The sequence below is a fragment of the Rattus rattus genome, chromosome 1 (genome assembly GCF_011064425.1).
Source record: "Rattus rattus isolate New Zealand chromosome 1, Rrattus_CSIRO_v1, whole genome shotgun sequence".
Classification (NCBI taxonomy): Eukaryota; Metazoa; Chordata; class Mammalia; order Rodentia; family Muridae; genus Rattus; species Rattus rattus.
The window spans coordinates 95,545,905-95,565,464 of NC_046154.1; positions in this window are offsets into that span (position 1 = coordinate 95,545,905).

A 19,560-nucleotide genomic window follows, 5' to 3' on the forward strand; every position below is an offset into this window, starting at 1 on the left:
CCCTACTTTTCCAGTCACAAAGGAGGTGGACCCTTATGTTGTTGCTACTCTCCCCAAAGGGACAACCCCCATGTCTCTTTCTTCCCTGATAGGTAAGTAGACCTTTGTGTCCCTCTTTTTCTCCCCACAAGGAAGGCAGACCTTCATATTCCTATTTTTCCTTCTCCCAGGAATTGTTTTTCCCAGTTCCTATTCTTTCCAAAACTTTTAGCTCCTTTAGTAATTTCCAAGGGAAGTGACCTGCTTCTTCCTCCATGCCATGAGGGGCCAATGGATGCCCCATCTCAAAGCCAGAAGTAAGCATTTGCATCTAAACAAACTCATATTACAAACTTGAAGTTGAGCTCACATGAATGAGCTCTGGACTTGACTTTATGCATTCAAGGATGCAATGAAAATTAAGACAGTAAGATGTTGAGGTGATGAGGCTCATCCAAATCCAGCGTCAGTTTCGTTTTGTAAAACTCATCCTTTTACTTTCTCTGTATGTACGATAACTTTCCTACACCCTCCAGTGAGCACACACTCAGCCTCACAGCATCCCCATGGTGAAATGCATGCAAATGGCAGGAACAAGAGGAGGCAATGCCTGCTGAAGTCAGCCTGGTCAGGTGACAAGTAGAAGAGTTCAGTGGGCCATTGTGAGGTGCCATTGTAAAGACCGGAGGGGTGGACAGAGTGACAAATAGCTGCCTGGTGTGAACACGAGGTAGAATCAAGCCTGCCTGTGATGTGTCCCAAACCTGCAAGGACACTCAGCTGTGTGCAATAAAAGCTGTGTTAGAAGTTGGGTGGATCAGGTAAATGATGACACTCTCTCTGCTGACGAAAGAGGGAGTCACTTTCCTGCCTGCCTGGTAAGTCGAAGAATTCTGGATTTTTGTCTGGCCCAACTTCAATTCCTACAACTCTGCAGAGGGATTCAACAGCGTAATTAGAGGGAATATTTTGAAGAATTACAAATGTCTGAAGAGTTGAAAGGATCACCAGTGAATTCCTTTTCAGTCCTCAATGGAAATCCAGAAAGCAGGTACCATGCTATATGCCTCCCATCTCCTTTATGGAATGTTCCTATTAGTGATGGGCTGCCAATACCCACAGGACACCTAGTCTATAAGCCTACACATATTCTTGGTCAGTTTGGATTATTAGAATTGTGTGACAGGGAGTTCTTAGTGCCTACTGAATTGGAAGCCTTCTCTTGAAAATATTGAGTTGTCATGATGCTGTTATAGTCCCCCCACTTACCTATGGATTCCATAGGTATGCATTTAACCACTCTGGATTAATACTATTCTGAAAAGTTGCATCTGTACTGGACATGGACAGTTCTTCTTTCATGTGGTCATCAGTCCCTTAAAATAGAGCCCATGACTATGAATAACCCCTTCATATTGTACCAGGCACTGTAAGTACCCTAGAGCTTATGTGGAGTGTATAAGAGGATATTAATGGAACACATTCAAATACCTTGCCATTTTATGCAAAGATTTAGCATCTGTGGATTTTGTTATCTGCAGGGGATCCTGGAATTTATTCTCTTGTTGAAACCAAGGATCTGTTGGATTTCTCAGGAATCCTCAAGTGGGAAAAAAAATCTCTCTTCTACATATTTGTAAAGGTGGCTGGTTGTATTCACACCTAGGAGCCAAAACTCAAAATAACTGCTGCTGCAGAGGAATCTAGTCACTTTACCTCAACCCCAAGAGATATTAGATCTGACTGGAGCACCTTCTCACTCTACCCTGACACTGTAGGTCCATACATCCCCTCCATAATCTGGCAGAGTTGAAGAGCTTGACCTCCAAACTGAGGCCATATAAGAGACCCCTACCTTATTCCTAACACACATAGAAAGGATTACTTTATTTCTTCAAGGAGGACTACAAAATTCCTCTATCACACTGGCTTTCTCCAGACCATTAGAGCAAGATCACAAGACTAAAAACTGTGCGTACACACACACACACACACACACACACACACACACCGGGAGAGAGACAGACAGACAGACATACACACAGCATGCAAGAACAATTTTATATGAAGCATTTGGGATAATTGGTTGACTTGGTCAGTTTCTTAGAAACAACTTTGGAGGTGACATTCAAGAGCAAGTGATATATGAAGACATGTTTTCATGAGAACTAAAGAACTAGGGGAACCAGGAGAGCAAAGGGGGAACAAACCAAGTTAGAATGTGACTTCAGACAATATACAACCTTAATCTGATTCCAAAGGGAGGATTTGGAGAAGAAAGTACACCCTAGAATTGATCCAGACTTGGGTATATGGATCCAAGGACTCTGTTTTCTTTTTCACTCCTGACAGCAGTCCTTGGACAAAACAAACGACAACAACAAAAAAATATTCCTGGTTTTTAGAATTATCTGGAGTTGGGCATAGTGTCCACAATAGTCTCATAATACCATCTGTTAGAGACAGAGATCTCCTGCAGGCAGAGAAGAGATATGCACTTATGTAAATAGATCTAAAAGAATCTTTATAGGACATCAACATGTCTGTTCATTCTGCCATGTCACTTCCAAATAATGACTGCTGTTAGCTTTTTTACCCCATAACTTGGTCTCTGAATGGTAAGAAACAGCCTACCATTCTTCAATAGTACTTAAATAATCCCCGAGTGGGCAGGATTAGGAAAGTCCTGCCACATCTCAGGTTCCACAGAGTAGATACATCAACATGGCATTCATAGTTTGATGAGTACTATTCAAAGAAATCTTTAAAAAGCATTTCATAGAAACTGCGATGAAATCCTGTTTGGTGAGTCTCCTTGTGAACATGAGCTTGGTCACATCCCTTCCTTTACTGGAATTTTCTAGCCAGCTGACCATCAAGTTCAGCCAAATCCCCCTCCCAAAAAGATGGATTTCTATGAGTGATCCTGGAACCCAGTGCTCAGCTCTGCTGACTCTGGTTTACCTTTCCAAAGGCAGATATATTCCTGTAAGTTAAATCACACACAGGCCACTCCTCTATCAAGACAAATAGAAATTTGAATAAAACTGCTCCCAACTTCCTTACAGTAAGCAAACCAAAATGCAGCAGAGCACTAAATCACCTCTTTATCTTTATGGGTATGTTTCTGTTTAATTTTCAATAATAACGTCTAGACTCCCAGTGCTCCATCACTTTATGACCAGGAGCCCCTGAGAGGATAAGAAAATCCCAAGATGCTGCTGTTTTAATTTTATCAGATTTTTAGTGGTCAGTGTGAAGCTGTTTTTCCTCTCCCCACTCCCTCTCTTTTATAAAAGCATCTATTCCATTCTTCTCCTCAAATCACAAACAAAACAAGAACAAACAAACAAACAAACAAACAGAAAAGAAGACTAGGGACTTGTCTCAATCTGTAAAATGGACCAGGACCTAAATTTGGTTCTCAGAACTTATAAAATGCTAAGCTAGGCATGATGACACACTGGAGTCTCAGCAGTGGGGACATCTACCTAGCTAACCATACGATTCAGACCAATCCCCTCCCCAAGGAAGACAAAGATTTCTATAAGCAAACACGCAGATACTTGAGACTTGCTGTCCAATAACTAGCTTTCTCTGTGAGCTTCAGGCCAATGAGAGACCCTGCATCAAAACAGTGAAAATAATAATAGTAATAATGATAATAATAATACCTGAGGAATGACATTTCAAGTTGTCCTCTGGCTTTACATACATGTGCATACATATTTATGTGCGCACGCGCGCACACACACACACACACACACACACACAGGGAGAGAGAAAAAAACTCTAGAAAACAGGACTCTAACATATTGGCCTTGTGTAAGTAGATATGAGTTGGTCCTTCTTCCCTTGTCCCCTGTATTGATGATCTCAGGTCGAGGCAGACATTTGGAAAGGGTGGGCTCCTAAGTTATTTGTCCTCTTCTTTTCAACAGGCCTCATTCTATCAAATGTATTCCTCTGTCCTATCATTCCAGACCCCTCCACCATTTGTTTCAACTGTTTATCTGGTTGTACACTGTTCTTGTGAATGCATGTGCATACATACACACAGAGAAATATATTTTTGTGTTTTCACAATGGTACCAATCACCGTCTTTGCGTCATCTTACTTGAGTCCCTACAGAGTACCCTGGAAAGTATAATCAGAGCCCCAAGAAAACTGAGGTACAGAGTTAGTCAACATCTCTTACAAGGTGGACAGCCATGGGTGCATCACAAGGCAGCGCTGAGTTCATTCTGAGTCCTAAGTCTGATGACTTCTACCCAGTTTCTATTCCTTAGAATACCCTTTGGGTCTTCAGCTCCCATAGCAATATCATATGATGTCAAGTAGTTTTGAGGGACCTGACAGATGTCTCAGTAGTAGTTTCTTTATAGAGGAAATGATTTGATTCCCAGCACCTACACGGTAACTCACAACCATCTTTAACTTTACTTTGCACTGTGGTTACCAGGCACACATATAGTACATCTAGCCAAAACACCTATAGCCACAAAATAAGACAAATAAATCTACTATTTTAAAAATGATTTTAAGCCTCTAAGTAGATGATCTAACTCCGAGGGGGAAAAACCCTCCCATCTCCATCAGCTAGCAAATACTTGGACATAAAGACATACCTCTTCCTATATTTGAAAATATTTGTAAGAAACCAACTGGCATTGTTCTCAGTCATGAGTTAGACTGAAAGAACTCTTGTTTATGATTTCTAAAGGATTATTTTGTAATCCAATCTCATGAAAACATGTTTAATACATTGTCCCACCAAATGACAGTTCCTATAGCTTGCAACGCAAAATGTCCTGGTGGCGAAATCCTCATTAGTCACCTGCTATAAGTTCACTGGAATGTGTTGAGACACGGAGTCTATAAAAGCAGATACAGCCTTGTTAAGCTGTTTGGTCACATAATGTAGGGCCTCATTCATGGACACTGGCAGGAGGAGAAAGGCTTAAACCATGTGCTTTAAGCATATTGAGAAACTAGTTTCTAGAAACCCCACTTTTCATTGAGCGCTCTTCAAAGTCACGCTAGTGTATTTCCGACAGCTATAACAATGACATGTGAGTCACACTCATATGGTTTCAAGATTCCTAAGCTGGCTTTGTGAAGCTGCTGATGTAATATCGCAACTCACCTCCAGGTCTCTGAGGCGAGAAGCCGTTCAGCTGATGCGATTGCCATTGCCATTATTGCGAGCACGAACACTCCAGTCCTCCCAGGCTCGAGGTCCGTGAGAAACCAAACATTCAAATCCTCTTCCTATATAAAATGTTTCTCTACTACCAAGGAAAGATATTTCCGAGATTCAGCCTGCAAACATGCCTTGATTAGCATGCTGCGGTGATAACGCCTAAAACCTCAAAGAAAACTGCGGGGTTGTGCACCCGGCAGGTTTAGGCCTGAACTCCAGCTCTGCTACTTACTAACTGAATGATTTCAGAAGGAGGTTACTTCATCTCCATGAGCCCATGTTCTCTAACCTGGAAAACAAGAAGACCATTCTTAACCTCACTGGGCTGTGAAAGTGTAAAATTAGTCACAGAATGGCATCTGGCCCAACCAGGGGGTCTAACATGGGCACCGATGCTTGGCAACAGCCTTGCCTCTAGGGAGCCTGGTGACCTGTGTCTTCTTGGTTTAAAGCACAAACTGACCAAGAAAATAATCTGCTCTGGTTCTGGGCGCTCTTCTTTCTACTTTGTCTTTAATCTCTAACCAGGGGATTCATTAAAACTTCCTGTATGTTAAAACGTGCAGAAAACAAGGGAACGTGACAAAGGGGAGATATAAAGCCAGACCACGCAAGTCCCCACTTTCCTATGGGATGCTAGTTTCCAGTCATAAGATTGTGAGAAAGGAGGAGGGGACTGAAATATGACTTTGAAACTAGTAATGAGGGGCATGAGCTGTGGCTAAAGAAGAGTGTGAAAATACTGCAATTTCAAATGGGCGGGCAGAGGAGGGAACTAGACGCCATCATGAGCTTTCTGAGCAGTACGGGTGAGCCGCTGAGCTGGGCAGAGGAGAACCTTTTACAGCAGAAGGACCAGAAGAGCTTTGCTCTGAGGAACACTTCCTAGTAATAGCCTTGCTGGCCATCTTCAACGTCTTGCTGACAGTGAGTCATAAATCAAGTGATAAACTTGACACGCAGAAGCCCTGGATAATCTAAGAACTCTGTACTCATTTATGAATATATATATATATATATATATATATATATATATAAATTAAGACCTACATAGTAGAGAAAACATATGGTTGTTTGGCTGTTGGCTTTCTGAGTTTGGATCACTTTGTTTAACTCAATAAGTTTCAGCTCCATCCATTTTCACAAATCTTCATAAATGAGGACATAGACTGAGAGACACTTAGCCCAAGGACACTCAACACACCAAGGCACAGCTTCAGGACTGAAGATACTCTGATGGTAGAGTATATTTTCTCACTCAGTTGCAACCTCCCAGATAAAACACACAGCAGATCTCAGTTTTTACACTGGATTATGAAAAAAGTCACCTGAGGGGTAGGTCAGCACTGATTCTCAGGGAGGGAGTCTGACAGTCTCCTGTGACTTCTCCAAGGCCATACAAAAGAGGACCTGTAGAGTCAAGTAACCTGGGCCCGTGGAGGCTCACAGAGATTGAACTACGAACCAAAAGCATGCAGAAGTTGCCGCTAGGCCCCTCATATTTGTAGCAGCTATGAAGCTTGGTCTTCATGAGGGTCCCCTAACCATTGGAGATGGGACTGTCTTCTGACTCTGTTCCCTGCCACTGGATCCCCTCCCCCTTCCTGGACTGCCTGGTAGGGACTCAGTAGAAAAGGAAGTGCTTAATCTTGCTGAGACTTGATGCTCCAGGAAGGGGCTTCCCCTTCTCTGAGAAGAAGTTACTGGAGCAGGGAGGGATGTGTGAGGGTGGGACTGGAAGGAGAGGAGAGAGGGGGCTGTGATCAGGATATAAAGTGAATAAGTAACTAAATCAATGACAAAAATATAAAGGAAACAGCAAAATTTAAAACTTGTAGTTCAGAACTGGCCGAGAGCAGAGCCCCAAACCCCTGAACCCAGAATAGGACAGTGTGACTTCTGCCTTTATACCTGGCATTATAATACAGGAAAACATGGAGGTTAGCACAAACTTTGGCTTCCAATAGGTAAAGCATAAAATATCCTAGCAATGTTCCACAACTGCTATATTGGGAATATGTATGAGTGTGCTAGAGAGACATGTCTACAGGACAAGAACAGAGTTAAAAGCAAGTCTCCACTCTCATATTCTCTGCAAAGCCCTCAAAACACCTTCTTTCTTCCCCATACATACTTCTCCAATGTTTACAGGACAAGAATCCATCTTAAAATTTTAAAGGTTTCCTGCTATCTTTTCTCTAAATATTTCCTTGTCTTGGATTTACTCTCTTTTTATTTTAAGGTTTTAGAGCTGTGAACTCAGTGAGGCTGTACTAAAGTGACACCTTGACTAATACTTCATCCCTCTCCTTCACTAGCTTGGGTTAACATTTCATCGTGAGCTAATACCGTAGTGTGACCTCAGAGCAGTGGCAGGTGCCTGATGTCATCTCAAATACAGAACCCTTCACAAGTCTCTCTCGAGTAATGATGGAATGACAGGCTTTCCATCGGTCCCACGAGGGACCTCACAGTGCTTCTGCTGCCTGCAAAAGCCAACAAATTGAAAGTCCTCAGAGTGTTGACTGAAGCACATCTTGCTTGGCTTTTCTGAACGCACAGAAAGACTGGAGACAAGGAATTGGGTGAGATGGCTGGCCTTTAACAGTTGCCAGTTGACACTGCCAGGTCCAGGAGAACTATGATCTAATTTCCACTTCAAGAAGACCACAAACAAATGTCAACAATCAGTTTCCAAGGCCACTGTCCAAGTCCTGGTGTCCCTATCCCTTCTGCATTATAATGTATGGCTCAGTATCCGGGGCAACTCCTGGAGGGAGGCTTTCTGTTGAGGTGACCAGTGCAGATTGCAATCTCAATAGCAGGGTGGGAATAAGCACATCTTTTTACAGTTAGCAAGATCTTACTGTTTCCAGAACCTTGCTTAGTAACCATGATAATGACAAAAGACAAATTAATACTGAGGGAAATACTCGTGTTGTTGAGGTATACACTGCAGCATATCGTTGCGAGACTGGAGTTAGTCTACAACTAGAGAAGATGTGACTTGGAAATTCTTTGTAAGGGTTGGGCTACACACACCACACACACACACACACACACACACACACACACAAATGTCACACAGAGAGACATTTGTACCATACACACACAAATATATGCACATGACATATGTGTGTGTATGTGTATGTGTGTGTGTGTGTGTGTGTGTGACATAAAGTAGTCCCTCTGTAAGAAATATACTTTTCTTCTCTGTAAAGTATCCGTGTGTAATAGTGCAACTATGGACTCTAAAACAAGATCAGCTAACTTGAGATAGTATCTTGACACTGGACCAGGTACTTACCTTCTCTGGGCATCAGTTTCTCATGGGAAAACTGGAACAAGGTTTAAACCTGTGCTGAAAATGCTATAAAAGTTTAACCAATATACGATAAGGAAATGCAAGAAACAAACTACTACCTTTGCAAGGTGGGAGACAGGGAACTTCCCCAACCTTTCCAAGCTTCATACAAGAACAAGGACACACAAGACGTGGAAGATTTGACTGCATTCTGAAACTCAGAGCTACTGACAAAAACCCAACGTGGAAATGTTGCACTCACAGAGAATGGTTGCCATCGTGCTAAGCATGAATACTGGGCTGTTTTGCAAAGGCTTTTGGTGTTCAGATCTGCCACACCCTGTACCACCACATCAAAGATCTTGGCACCTTTCGTACACTGGATGGGACCTGCCACAGCATGCCCCTTCACCCTAGGCTCTAGGACAGAATGACAACTGTCTCTTACCTTGTAGGGCCAGTTCTGTCTCCTTCTCCACCCCAATACCAGCCTCGCTCAAGAAGTTCCTCCAACAGAGGCTCCAGGATGGGAGTAGCAATGGGGTGTTTTCTAGTTGCCTCTTCTTTTCAGGGAGGTATCATAAAAGCCATTATTAGTCCCTCAAGGGAAGGAAACAAATGCTCCAGATGCAATTTTTTCAAACTTTTGACATAGGAGAAACACAAATTACAATCCCAATACATTTTCTTGCCAAGAATAAGAAATGGGAGGAAGGAAGATAAATTATATATATATATATATATATGTTGTGTGTGTGTGTGTGTGTGTGTGTCAGGGACAATGTTATTTTGTGAATACCCAAATGGTATAATAAAGACATGGTCTTTGCAGATCCATGTTACTAGGACTATCTCATGACACTTCAGTACTTCTATGCTTTGTCAAAACGTCAAAACAAGGCAGAGCCTCGGGGTATAAAATGCTGATACAAATGCTTAGTTGTGTAGACAATGGCAGATTTTATGAAATACAAAAATATCCTAAATATAGTTTTGCAATTTTTAATCCTTTAATATGTGACATATAAGGTTAATATTCTCAAACTAATAGTACTACAAGAGGACAATGGACTCTGGCTTCACAGGCTTCATGCCAGAAAGGCAGGGATGGTTAGATACACAAACACGTTACTATCCAGATTATATTACATGGTTTAAGAAAAAAGACATAGAAGGTGACCACAGTTAAACTTATCATGGCATTCATGAAATAAGAAATAATATAAAAGGACAGTTTTTAACACGGTATTGAATATACAAAATGAAGTTCAAGTAAGCACCAGGTATATGACCACCAAATCCAAGAACACACAATGCCCCCTACCAGTTGTTACTATTAAATATTCTATAAATTTGAGTCAGTGAAATAAAGTGCAAATGGATAGAGCTTTTAAAGGGGGCTCACTATTTTCTGTTTCTTAATAGTGGAAGGAAAACTTGTTAGACTTCAGAAATGATACAATGAATATGTAAAAATCAGTAACTTCCTCACATAGTTACACTAGGTAATTGGAATGTTAATAAGGGAGTGAATTCATTACGCAGGTCAAATGTGCTGAGCTTTATAAAAGCAAATTTTATAGCAGCATATGTTAAAAACCTTCTAAATTTACAAAGATCTAGCTGTAAATAACTCTTAGAAGAGCACACAGGAGTAATTATTCATAACTTTGGGTCACACAAAATGGGAAAAATAAGAGAATGTGGATTAGCCAGATGCCATGTCACTGACTTGTGATATTCTTGGTCATCACTGTTAGTCCTTCTAGTTACGGGAGCCAAGCTTTGGAACTCAGTAGAGTGAGACCCTGGGAATATCTCTTTGACTCCCTCTTTGGATAATGGACAGAGACTCTCTGAAGGGGAGAAGAGCTGAGGCTGTGAGATTAGGCTGTAACTGGAAGCAGGAGAGGCAACCAAATGGAGAGAGAGACTAGTACAATTTCCTGCTTTGGTGATAATTAAGGGAAACTCAGTCTTTTCATAAAGTCACAGATTGAGCATGTAGTCTGTTATGGGGCTTACCAAAGTGAGAAGTGGTATGTAACAGAAATATAGAATAAGGTGATAAAAGTTACACGTAAATGTAATTTATGAACCCCAAAGGCTCCTGGGTAGTATGATAGAGTAGATAGTATGTTTTAGACAGTTACTTTTGGGTTACTTCTCAACCCTTAATATCACTTTCTATTCCACTGAAGAAGAGGCAGTAATGTCTACCACCCAGGGCTACAGCATGGCTGGGGAAAGCCAAGAATTGACTGCAGTCAGCCAACATGGCTCTTCTGTTCTCTCCTCACTGTTGCATCAGCCTGTAGCCTTCAAGCAGTCCTTCGCGTGAGCCTCTCTGTTTTCTACAGCTGTTGTCTGATGTCATTCCTCTCAGGGAAGTTACAAAGAAGCCACAGTGATCTGTCATTGTTCGATTGCATGAACTATTTATATCCATCATCTCTGCCTTAGTTAATATATAGTTGGCAAGCCTAAATCTGCATTTCTTTTTTTTTTTTTTTTTTTTTTTTTTTCGGAGCTGGGGACCCGAACCCAGGGCCTTGCGCTTCCCTAGGTAAGCGCTCTACCACTGAGCTAAATCCCCAGCCCCTAAATCTGCATTTCTAACTCAAGTGACACTTGCATAAGCTCAAAGCCCTGGCTAACTAGAAAGCCCTTCCTTTACTGCTGGAAATGTCAGGCAACTGACACTTTTGATTCCTACCCTCTACAGGTGCCTCTCTTCCGGAAGTGCCTTCAGTGACAGAGTCACAAGCTTGGGGCTTGTGAGCCATGCTGAGCCCAGAATGGGTATTGGTGGACAAGAGGTGCATGGGTCAAGGCAAAAGGCAGGACAGAGAGATACAGTGAACTTTAGTCACTATAATGGCCTTCATTATTGATCTTCTTACCTAAGCCCAGGTCTCTAAGAAAGGACTTGCTACTCCCGTGTCACTACTACCTCTGTTGAGGTGTGATGCATATGAATTAACTCTTCCCATGGTCACCTGAGACAGTGTGGTTTAGGACAACAAAGCCCCTTCCCAACTAGTGCATGAACGTTCCCCAGCTGTGATGCTTATTCAAAGGTTGAAAACATGTCTCATGAACAGGCCTCATATTGTATTCTGAAATCCATTCTTCCTGGCAGATGAAGATAGATATGTGGTTATTGCCAAGACCATAGCTTGCGATGTAGCAGAGAATATTTATAGCCAGTGTGTGCACAAAAATGCAAAACATGCAAAAAAAATCAGTAGGCACCTACTTCTGCTCTCCCCAGACCCAATTATCTCAAAAGCTTCATTTCCTTAGTTTCCCTCAACAGAGGTAGTAGGGACGTGGGCGTAGCAAGTCCTTTCTTGGAGACCTGGGCTTAGACAGGAAGAACAATAACGAAGGCCATTATAGTGACTAAAGTTCACTGTGTCTCTCTGTCCTGTCTTTTGCCTTGACCCAAGTACCTCTTGTCTGCCAATACCCGTTCTGGGCTCAGCATGGCTCTTTCTCAAACGAAGGTGAAATGAATGAGTCCAGCCCACATCACAGAAGCAGCAGTGGAGTTTGTAATACAGGAGTATGATTAGACATCAGCTTGTGTTAGAGAACAATAGTTCATTACTAATCACTTCTTTCAATAGCTAGTCTGCTCAGGCCGGGTACATCCATAAACAAATATGTGCCTCCTTGCTCAGAGTATACCCTCTTCTGGAATAAGGGGTACCATCTGATAGTACAAACTTTCCCCACACTCATGACCCAAGTTTCATCATTAGCCTGCACAACTGCCTTGTCCGATACCACATCCTGGGTATATGGTAAGGATATATCTTTTCAAATAACTGTTGAGAATTGAGTTCTCTTCCAGCTCCAAATCCTTTGGCAATGTATAAAGTATTTCCTAAACCAGATAAGCCCAGAGTCTACCATGTTTCTTGAAGTAGGAGATACTGGTTCGGGCTCATTTATGAAGAACAGATCCCAATAGATTGTTGTTGAATATACTACAGTAGTACATCCCTTAGAAGAGATTCTCAAACTATACTGTATAATAAAATACTGCCTATTACCTATGTCAAGTTTCCAGGAAGAAAGTGAATACCTCATACAGTCATCTGTCACCAGAGCAGGCAGGCGTAGTGCACAGACGACCTGTGAGCCCTCTCACCTGTGCGAGAGGTACCTTCCATTCATATATAGGAGTCCATTGAGAAGCAGCCTCCTCTCACCCTCTTGTCAGGCATGCAGTCAGCCATCTTTGCAGTCTAGCGGGGAACCCATGCCATACAAAGCCATTCCCTGCTTGTGTTGAGAACCAATGCTAAGACCCAGAAGAAATAACTTGGACTTTTTTTCATATCTATTGGTATTTCTTCCTGGTTCATCAAGCCCTTTGTTTACTTAACAGCATATTTTTTTTTATCTATCACTTTAGATTCACATTTCTCCTGAGCTTAGCTTTGGCTTTAATTGCTTTCCCAATAATTCATTCCACATGTCTACTCATCTTGCCAGATCCAATTCTCCTGGAGGGTCTGACTTTATTTGTTCTAAAGAAGCACCACTTAGGCTGACCTATGTTTCGAGCAGAGATCTGGAAAGCATCTCTCACCTGCCTGTCAATATCATTATCATCAGTAGCATCACTGCCCGTTACTTAACATCTACTTGGGGCAGAAACCCAGCCCCCTATCTTCTAAATCTTCATAATCCTTACAATCAGAGTAGGAATCATCATGATGTCTCCATTTACACTTGAGAAAAATGAGCCTCATATGGGAGAAGTTAAGGGGTTAAGGTCAACATGAGCCTTTTGGGATTTTCTGGTGTCCCACTGAACAGAATGGCAGACTGCCTCCTGGCTTGAGATGTTCCGTGAATAACGTGAAGATGATCTGAATGTGTTTCTATGCCAAACCCTAGTTAGAGTTTGAACACAGTTCCTTTCGTAAAGAAAGTGGAGATGTTCCCCCATCCCTTTCAAGGTGGTTTTATAAACGTGTGTGAATATTCCATAATCTCTTGGAACCTCTTCCAGTGCCTCTTTTACACACGTCGTGTATCTTTATTATAGTAACTCTTCAAGGTCATTAAAAACAGGTATCCTAGCCTTTTGCATCAACTCAAAGTTGTATGTGGTTCAGTAACTACCAACTGAGTGTTAGGAAGTCTTTACATGAATTCTCAGAGAATGGGAATTGAGTAACGTCTGTGGGACTCTCAGGAAGACTGGTCTAAATTGTGTACAATTCTCCAATATGGCAGTGGGCATGCTCAACACAGCAACCAATCCACTCACTGGAGAGCTGTACCTGTTAAGACACGGAACTCTTCCCAACATAGATAGGGTAGCTTCTGGAAGCATGTGGAACCAGAAGAGCCAAGACCCACACAGAGGGCTTGATGCCAGGCTTAAAAACTAAGTGACATGAATGGTAGGCTCAAAGGGTTGTGAAGTGTTCCAGAAGAGGGTATCTGTGCTGTTCTTGTCCTAAAACAGGAGCATGCAATTTTGGGACCTTCAGGAAATCCAGGTGAACTATGAGAGAAACAGGATAGTAGGATGGGAAGAGACTAGACCAGTTGGGAGGAAGAGGAAATAACAAATGGATATCTGGTATATACTAGTGTTCATGATTGCTACTTTGCAGTAAGGAGTGGGTTGGGGGCATGATACCAGTCCCATATTAGAAAGAGCATCAGTTCAGAAACCTGGTTTCAGGAGTTACAGTCACTTTTGACCAGCCAGGAGATCTAGAGCCCATCTGCATTTGTGTTTCATGCTAAGCAGAAGCAAAGAGGTGTGATGCTTAAGCAAGGTCATGGGAGATTTGGAGGCAATGTTTTGTGATTGTTTGAACAGAGGATGATGAAAGAATTCCATAGAACATTCCCTGGACACCTTTAAGATGAGAAAGCTGGTGGTAAGCGAGAAAGGGGAGTTGAGGAAAAGACGGAGCACTAAGAGCTGTGTGTAGGTTTCAGTGAAGTGTCTCATTTCGATGAAGGATATGTTTCCTTGAGACCATCACTTCATCTTCTTAGATCGGTCAGCTCATCCTTAGAGGCCCACCACTTGATCCTTGGGTCCATCGCCTCATCCTCCCAGATTCATTCTCCCTTAGAGGTCTATCATCTCATCCTTCTATCACTTCACCAGAATTACCTTTGCCTTCAAAACAGATGCAAGGTACATCGAGTGCCTAGGATTGTATTTCCTGAAGCTACAAGAACACCAAGGAACTCTGTGGAGCTCATGGAACAGAAAATAATCACAAATCCCCTGAACATAGCACCCTCCTTGCCAAAGCCCTGTTTATATGACTTTGGCATATCCTTCTGTTTTATACAGTGCATTTATTTAGCTTTCACGAGAACTGAGGACTCTTTTCCCTCCACCTAGAAAAGGAAAATATTTCTATTCAAGTCAAGATAAAAATAAAATTCCCAGACATCTTCTGAAGTCCCTGTTTGGTGAACGGCACTATGAACCTATAGCTAGTATAGGAGGGGACACTCCAGTAATTGTCCCTGATGATCATTTTTTCCTAGCAACCCTTAAAAATGGTTTTACTTCTTAAGTGTTCATTTTGGTTTTCCATCATGACATTCCCTGATCTATCTCAATGACCTCTTACATCTTCTCCCTTCCCCAACACGTCCATAATGTCTAGGAGACGTTCTTTGACATGTTTGCCTGATTGTATCCTTCCTAATCTTTTTATTGTAAGGGACACTGAGAGCATCTGAGACACTGGCTGAGGCTACCCAATCTTCTCCAACACCTTCACTGGGGACTTGTGCTCAGCACATGAGTTAGTGGTCCCATTTTTTCTCTGCAGAGAGACCTTCATTAGAGTTTTCTAGAGAAACAGAACCAACAACATGCCTATGTATAATAAAAGAGAATGTATTAGATTAGCTTTTATGATAGGAGCTGGGTAGTTGAACAATTACTCTCTGCACAGTGTAAAGGCTGGGTGCCTATTAGCTACTTCGTGTAGGAAGCTATATGTTCCTATCAAGCACTGATGTACTGGAAAGCTACGATCTATGCTCAGAGCCCAGAAAAAGTTGTGTTCCAAGGTCAGGCAAGGATGGTGGCAACAGCAGCCAAAGATGGATAGATGCACTAACCATCAAGAAGGGAATGTGGGGCTGGGGATTTAGGGAATGGCATAAGGCCCTGGAGTTGGTCCCCAGCTCCGAAAAAAGAAAAAAAAAAAAAAAGAGTGCTTGCCTAGCACGCAAAAAAAAAAAAAAAAAAAAAAAAAAAGAAGGGAATGTGGACAGGCAAAGCAGCACTGCTTTTCCCTCTGAGCTCTTTATATCTGGGATACTACCAGAAGGTGCTGCCCACTGTGGAGAAGGGCATTCTTCCCTCAGCTAAGTTCCTTCCTGGAATTTTCCTCACAGACCCACCCAGTGCCATGTCTTAGTTGATTCCAGATCTATTAAGGCTGACAAGCAACTTTAACCATCACCCAACTTCTACTGAATGATATTGTGCTCCAGTGGGTTTTCTAGGCATACGAGACTATAGGTGAGTGAGAATGGGGTCCCAAACTAGCAGCATCCAAGCTTGAGTGATAACCTCACCAAAACACAGAGATGAAGTCCTTCCTTCAGTTAACTCCACCTTCTATGCAGTCTAGTAAACTCACAGACATGGGCAGATGATCAGGATATATATGTAGCTGTGAGGGGAGGAGCCCCTGACTATAATTTCAGATGAGGATCTAATGATTTTCTTTCCCCAATTCCTAGTACGAGAAAATGTTCATAGGCTTTCTGTTCCCAGTTTACTGGGATAACCACAGCTAGCCTGATTTCAGGTGATAGCATGTTATGCCTGGAGGACAATAGTCCAGAGCAAGAGTCCATAGCGATGGTCAGCTATGTATGGCACCCTATATGGTCTTTGTCCTTTCCTGTAACCTAGCCTTCTGACTGTTACCCACAGAGGTTATAGTCCCCAAAGCAAGCGTGTGCCTGTATATTATTCTCAGACTGTGCTTCCTAGAGGAACCTAGATCTGTTTGAAGAGCTCCATGGCTGTCTTTTGAACAGAGAAGCCCACCTCTGTCTGTTCTCTATATTGAAGACTGTTTAGTGTTGCTTTCAGGCAAAAGGAACCACCAACAAAAGGGTTGAAATGGGAGGATGGGAAAAAAAGGGAAGGAAGCAAGGCAGGCTTTAGCCTTCTAGACAAAATGTGTAGCCCTCATCCTGGTGTTCAAGGTTCTTTAAGGCCATGAGAAATAATACCTTTACCCTTCCAATAACCTATAGATGCTTTAGAAGAAACAGCCTTCACATAGATTCTTTAGGTTTTCATTGTTTTCTAAGCAAGACCATCCTGTACTGACTTGTCAACTTCTTTCCACACGGGCCTTACAGCATGATGGCCTTTTACTCAGCTACTATATTCCAACATGGATGCCTCCTTCCATATGGCGCCTACATGAGCTCCTCTAACCTCACCATACCTCAGCTGCCTCCTATTTTTGTTGTTTATGACAATACCATGTCAGTCTTCATTTATCTTCACACGAATGTTTACTGAGCTTTTGCAGAAGGCTAGGTCTCTGCTAGCTGCTTCACATGGTCTAGCTTCATAAGACTGTGTGTAGGTATTTATCAGTGATACAGTTCCAGACAAGGACAATAGGCTGTCCAGACAAGGAGCCCATGGTATTAATTGTTCATGCAACTCAATTGTGGAATTCTGCCTGTCTCCTACGAAGACCTAGGAGCATTTGAATTCAATGATTGAGTCCTACATTTCTCAATAACTTCCATAGGACACTACTGAGGATGAATTCTAGCATAGAATAGAATAGGCAGAGGAAAATTCTGGCACAAGTAATGAGGACATATAAACCTATAAGGGGAAAGGCCCATCTCAGCCTGCACCTTCCCTTGTCTCCCCACCTAATGCCTTAGCCATTAAACCTGGGCTTGGAGAATCCTTGCTGCTTTGAAAGCATTGAGATTTTCTGTTTTAGAAGACTAAGAACTTTTCTTGAGGATGTAGGACACGGAATTTAGTGGTGGGTGTGCCTGTGATTGCTGTTCCTGTGACTTGATAACATTGTTTCCTTTTCAGAGCCCCTGTGATCTCAAGGGCAGGTAGCCTTGCTGGCTTTTGGGCCAAAAGCATGCATAAAGCAGCAACATTGTAATAGTCAAGGCAGGGCAGAGTAGTGGAAAGAGGCCCATTTTGGGGCAGTAGCCTAGTATTTTCCCCAGCTGGACGGAAGCCCCATGGTCCTGTGGTCTGCCTCAGAACCTACCTTCATGTCTCAGACCCACATTTGGAACTGGCTTCTCCCAGGAGCCCAGTTTTATAAACAAAAAACAATCGGAGCAAATAAACACATTATCTCATTGGTGCTTGACTCAGATACTCCAGTGGTCTCGGGGGCAGGGGGGACAGCAGGACGAGCCAAGAAAAGGAGAGGAGGATGGAGTGGGAGTGGCTCAGTGCCAATAAAAGCTTAGTCCAGCCTGTAATGGGGTTATAACAGAATACACAAGTAGAGAAAAATCACATTTTGTCTTTAAATGTCCGAGGTTTATAGGCCCACCTTCACTGGTATCATAATCCCATCCCAGGACTTGCAATTCTCACAGATGCCCACTGTTTCCTGGGTGTGGGTGGCTAGCACAGGATAGCTACCTCATTTGGGAAATGAAGCCATGGAATGTGCTCCCTTGTATCCAATATCTCATTGATCTCCCCCTACAGGATCAGGCTTGTGAGGACCACTCCATAGGTGAGAGAAGACAAAGGAAAGAAATATTCCAAGGGAGACCCCTCCTCTCTGAGGAAGAGGGGGAGGGGCAATGGCGGGGAGGGATTTGTAAGGGTGGGGCTGGGAGGAGAGGAGGGAGGGGGGCCTAAGATCAGCATGTTATGCAAATTAAGAAAAGAGAAGTGCCTCTAGCCACAAGAGGACCAAAAATAGAATCAGGACTTGACTCATCATGGCCTGTCTTTAAGATCTTGTTTCCTCCTGCTTCTACCCCACCAAGAAGACTGGAGACCCCAGAGCCCATCACCAGATTCTCTGGCCTCCCTCTTGTCAAAGGAGGCATACAGAATGACAAACTGGGTAATAACGAAGGAAGAGGCTCCCTCTGGTTTCTACCTCCTTTGCTTCCTGTTGCTGAGCTATAGCAGACTAGGTTTGAAAGGTAGGGAGACTGCATCATGGTGAGCCTCCACTATTACAATAACGTTCTGTGTGCTCAACAAAGCTCTTTCCTCTCTCTGATCTCAGTGACTGAGACTGTGAGTGAATGTATTACAGTGGCTTTCTCAAGCGATTCACTGAGCTGTAGTTTCCTGTCCAGCTTTTGGCACCCCACATTTTAGAGCTGTCTGTCTTCAACCCTTCTGCCTCTACAGACGGTCTATAGATAATGAGTTCAGTCAATACAAGTTCAGTCCACACAGTGCATCCATTGATTATCTACAAAGCTTAACCCAGAGCAAAGGTAGGCTCAGCTAGTCATCCAGGGCTGCTCATCAGAGAAGACTCCCTCATCTTGCTTTCTCAGAGATGCGGAGACTCCACGGAGAACTGTGCTCCATTCTCCTCTTTTCCTCATGTGTTTCAAGACTTGGCTCTCTGCGGCGTTTCATTTTTCCAGACGTGATTCAGAGACGTTTCATTACAACTTGACATTTTCCACCCAGTCTGAGAGTCCTGCATGAGGCCTATCCTGAGGCTCTCTTGCTGTTTATTTAATAGCTAATTAGGGCTGATAGAACAAGTGTAGCCTCAAGGTCTCTGCCAAGACCAGCAGCATCCAATTACCTACTAGAGTAGGAGGTGGTGGGATAGAATCCAACGTTTCCAGAGCCCAATGCCACAAGACCACGTTGAAGGGAGGTTAGAGAGAGGAGAGAACGTGAAGAGATGGGGTATCAAGCGGTTGGAGAACCTTCTAGGGAAAGTTACTGGACTAAGAAGAAAATTCAGAATTAAAGCACGAATGCTCCTCTCCTCCCTTTGTTTTGCTGTGGTCCTGCATCTCACCCCTAACTCCAAATTAAAACACATCTGAGATTCT